Source organism: Bos grunniens, chromosome 7 (genome assembly GCF_055505025.1).
Source record: "Bos grunniens cultivar Pamir isolate PY7600 chromosome 7, Bosgru_T2T1.0, whole genome shotgun sequence".
Classification (NCBI taxonomy): Eukaryota; Metazoa; Chordata; class Mammalia; order Artiodactyla; family Bovidae; genus Bos; species Bos grunniens.
The window spans coordinates 40771766-40776254 of NC_141171.1; the positions used below are offsets into that span (position 1 = coordinate 40771766).

Genomic DNA, 4489 nt, shown 5'->3' on the forward strand with positions numbered 1-4489 from the left:
CCCAGGAATTGTTGGGTCATATGGCAGTACCCAGAGAAGGTAATGGCAACCCACTCCAGTAATCTTGCCTGGAAAATCCCATGGACAGAGGAGCCTGGTAGGCTGCAGTCCATGGGGTCACTAAGAGCTGGGCATGACTGAGCAACTTCACTTTCACTTTTCACTTTCCTGCATTGGAGAAGGAAATGGCAACCCACTCCAGTGTTCTTGTCTGGAGAATCCCAGGGATGGCAGAGCCTGGTGGGCTGCTGTCTATGGGGTTGCACAGAGTTGGACACGACGGAAATGACTTAGCAGCAGCAGCAGCATGGCAGTACCAGTTTTAGTTTTTTGAAAAACCTCCATACTGTTTTCCACAGTGACTGTGCAAATTTACTTTTCCACTAATGGTGTACAAGGGGTCACTTTTCTCCACACATTCTCACAGACATTTATCATTTGTGGTATTTTTTTCAAGGCATTCTTTTTAAAGAATTATTTATTTCTTTGACTGAATTGGGTCTTCATTATGTCATGTAGGATCTTCATTGTGTCATGCAGGATCTTTCATTGTGGCATACCGACTATTTAGTTGTGGCATGCGGGCTCTCTAGTTGTAATGCACAGACTCTGGAGCATGAGAGCTCAGTTGTGGTGCATGGGCTTAGTTGCTCCATGGAATGTGGGATTTTAGTTCCCCAACTTAGGAATTAAATGTATGTCTCCTACATTTCAAGGAGGATTCTTAACTACCATATGACCAAAGAAGTCCTTATTTGTGGTCTTTTGATGATAGCCATTCTGACAGGTATTAGGTGATAAGTGATCCTCAATGTCTTGCTGCATACTACAGAAGAGAAAAGGTATTAGATTTAGGCCCAAATATAAAAATTCTCTCCAATTTTCCATAAGCCTTCCTATTTTCAAAGTCCAAGAAAAGACAGAATCCTGTGCAGTGAGCACATATTTTTATTCTACAAAAACAAGAGCTTAAACTTGTAGCCTTAACAGCATAGTTTGAATCTTATTACTAATTATCTCTTACTTCAATGAGTAGCATTGCATTTTATCTGATTTCATGGAAATATTGTGTGTTAAGAAGGTCTGAGAGCTTGTCCTATTTGGTAGTCACTGGCCATTAGTGACCTGACTTTGAGTTCACAACGTGTCTGGAAATTAATTTCTTTATATATAAAGTTAGAATAATTTAAACTGTATGTAGGATTGTATTCTTTAAATTAATGAAGTGTGACCAGCTGGGCTCCAAGAAAATCATATATATTCTGTTTTCTACAACTTCTCAAAGAAATTCTTGTCTTATTGCAAGAGGTAGTGCCAACGCCAATTTAAAGAGCTAAATAAAACACTGTTTTGTTGTTGTTGTTGTTCAGTCACTGAATCATGTTCTATTCTTTGCAACCCCATGGACTGCAGCACACCAGGCTTCCCTGTCCTTGACCATCTCCTGGAGCTTGCTTAAACTCATGTCCATTAAGTCAGTGATGCCATCCAATTATTTTGTCTTCTATTGTCCCCTTTTCCTCCTGCCTTCAATCTTTCCCAGAATCAGGGTCTTTTATAATTGGTCAGCTCTTTGCATAAGGTGGCCAAAGTATTGGAGTTTCAGCTTTGTTGGGAAGCCCAGTACAAAATAGCCAGTTGGAGGAAGTCCTTGGGAAAATGGCGAAGGGCCAGAAATACCCCAGCTTGGTGTGCTCGGGCAGAAAAACATCTCCTGCCTTTGGTTATGCCTGGCGCCAAGATTTAATAATAAATATTAAGGATGTTGCTTGAGAAAACGGGTTATGGGATAAGTACATGGGTCACTTAGAGCGCGCTGTCCTTGAAATATTTTTACTGACTAGGTGTTAACCCCCTACGCACTCTGCTGGCTGTATACTCTAAGCTCTTCGTTCCTACTTCTATAAAAAAGGCTTGACTGCAGAAATAAACTTGTCAGTCCTTGCAAGAGACTGTCCGAGTGTCCTTCTTTCAGGTTCGTCGCTTCCAAGTCCCGGAGAGAAAATCCTTAACAAGTGGCGCCACGAACAGGGGCTTGAAAGGAAGGCTGAACAAAGCGACGAGCCCTGCAGAAAGAGGTAAGCAGGATGGGACAACATAGCAGTAAAATTCCTTTCATTTCTATAATGCATCATTTTTTGAAAGAAAACGGTGTTAATGTTTCCAGAGATCAGTTTAATGACTGCTATCATATACTATTGGAACAATTCATGGTTCCCAGAAGAGGGGACACTCAATCTAGACATATAGAAAAGGGTTAAAAATAATGTTTTGCAAGCATATCGGCAAGGGTTACATGGTCACTCATACGGGCTATCATAGAACAAATTGAAGGGCATAACGTTAATTTGGAAGTGAAAAACTATTCAAGCTTTACATGAATATGAGCATAAGTAACAAGATATGCAAGGTGCTTTGAAATATAAGGATGTTATGCTCAATCAGACACAATCCTTAGAAAAACAACTTAGAGACCTATATACAGGATGTGTCAAAACTGAAGCCGCTTAGAACGGAGGTCATTTCATTCAATGGACAGCCCAAATCTGAGGTTTTTCCTTCTGCTCCACCTGTAACAGCAATTGCTAACTTTGTTCATACTAATCATTTCGCTCCTCCTCAGGAGATGCCTGCTTGTGCTTTCGTTTTCCCAATGCAATTTAATCAACCTGACCAAGACCAAAATACTTGGGCTAATCTAGATTTTGGCATGTTGTCTAGCTTTAAGAAAGCATTCACTCTATATGGACCTAATTCTCCTTACTGTATAGAATTTCTCAGAGGATGGGCTGACCTTTGGATGCCATATGATCTTTTTCAAATAGCAAAGATAATTCAAAATCCTCGACAATTACTTCAATGGCACATTTGGAAAATTCCAGCAGCCTTACAGCACTTCGCTAGTGTTTATGGGACTGTGGGTGTGTTTCGTCATTCTAATTATACCTTCCTATACAATAGTACTGGCTATATTCAATCGTGTGTTCACCTTCCGTACTTGTTTATTGTAGGGCATTTTGATATTGACTTATTGGCCAAGATTGTCGATTGTACTGCATGTGCATTGTATACCTGCCTTAATCACACCATTTCATATCACAATGCTAGCATTGCACTAGTTAAACAAAGATCTGAGTTATGGCTTCCAGTAAACTTAACTAAGCCTTGGACTGGTTCTGTATTTCTTTCTGTATTGTTGAAAATTGGACTTAGGTGATCTAAGTGAATCATTGGGTGGATTATTGCAGGCATCTTAAGCCTTATCTTTATTATGACTGTAAGAACTTTGTCCAGTATGGCTTTACATAATTCTATACAAAATCATGATTTTATCACTGCTTGGCACAAAGACTCTCATGATCTTTGGACTCGACAAGCTCAAATAGATCAGCAATTACAAACATGAATTAATGACTTACAAACTGCGGTTATCCACTTAGGAGATCAAGTGCAGCAACTGACTTTCCAAACACGTATACGTTGTCACTGGAATTTTACTTCTTTTTGTCTGACTAACATGCCCTATAATAGCACTGAATATCCTTGGGATAAAGTTAAAGCACATTTGCAGGATCTCACAGATAACTCAAGTTTAGACATCAATTTGTTGAAACAACAAGTTGCTAATTTTCAAGTTAAGGTACCTAAGGAATTGTACAGCACTCAATTTTATGATACTTTAACCAAAACCCTATCATCTCTAGACCCTAGAGCTTGGTTTTCAGGAAGCAACATTTTTATATATGTATTAATCACCCTGCTTTTTCTGTCATTGCTTATAGGATTCAGATGTCTCTACTCAAGACTCTGTGCCTCCCACGATGGAGTCCAACTAGCAGCTGCCATGTTTAAATTAAAAACAAAAGGAGGATAGTTGGGAAGCCCAGTACAAAATAGCCGGTTGGAGGAAATCCTTGGGAAAATGGCGAAGGGCCAGAAATACCCCAGCTTGGTGTGCTTGGGCAGAAAAACATCTCCTGCCTTTGGTTATGCCTGGCGCCAAGATTTAATAATAAATATTAAGGATGTTGCTTGAGAAAACGGGTTATGGGATAAGCACATGGGTCACTTAGAGCGCACTGTCCTTGAAATATTTTTACTGACTAGGTGTTAACCCTATATGCACTCTGCTGGCTGTATACTCTAAGCTCTTCGTTCCTACTTCTATAAAAAAGGCTTGACTGCAGAAATAAACTTGTCAGTCCTTGCAAGAGACTGTCCGAGTGTCCTTCTTTCAGGTTCGTTGCTTCCGAGTCCTGGGGAGAAAATCCCCAACAAGCTTTAGCATCAGTCCTTGCAAAGAATATTCAGGACTGATTTCCTTTAGGATGGACTGATTGGATCTCCTTGCAGTCCAAGGGACTCTCAAGAGTCTTCTCCAACACCAGATTTCAAAAGCATCAACTTTTTAGTGCTCAGCCTTCTTTATGGTTCAGCTATCACATCCATATATGAAGAATGGAAAGCCATAGCTTTGACTATATAGACC

At 40.0% G+C, this 4489-nt stretch overlaps 1 long non-coding RNA gene across 1 annotated transcript; it reads left to right on the forward strand.

Moving 5' to 3' along the window:
- Nucleotides 1–1650: 1650 nt before the first annotated feature.
- On the forward strand, nucleotides 1651–4211 carry LOC147369174 (uncharacterized). Its single transcript, XR_015168473.1, has 2 exons — nucleotides 1651–2078; nucleotides 3783–4211. It is a non-coding gene; the product is annotated as an uncharacterized LOC147369174 (long non-coding RNA).
- The last annotated feature ends 278 nt before the right edge of the window (nucleotides 4212–4489 follow it).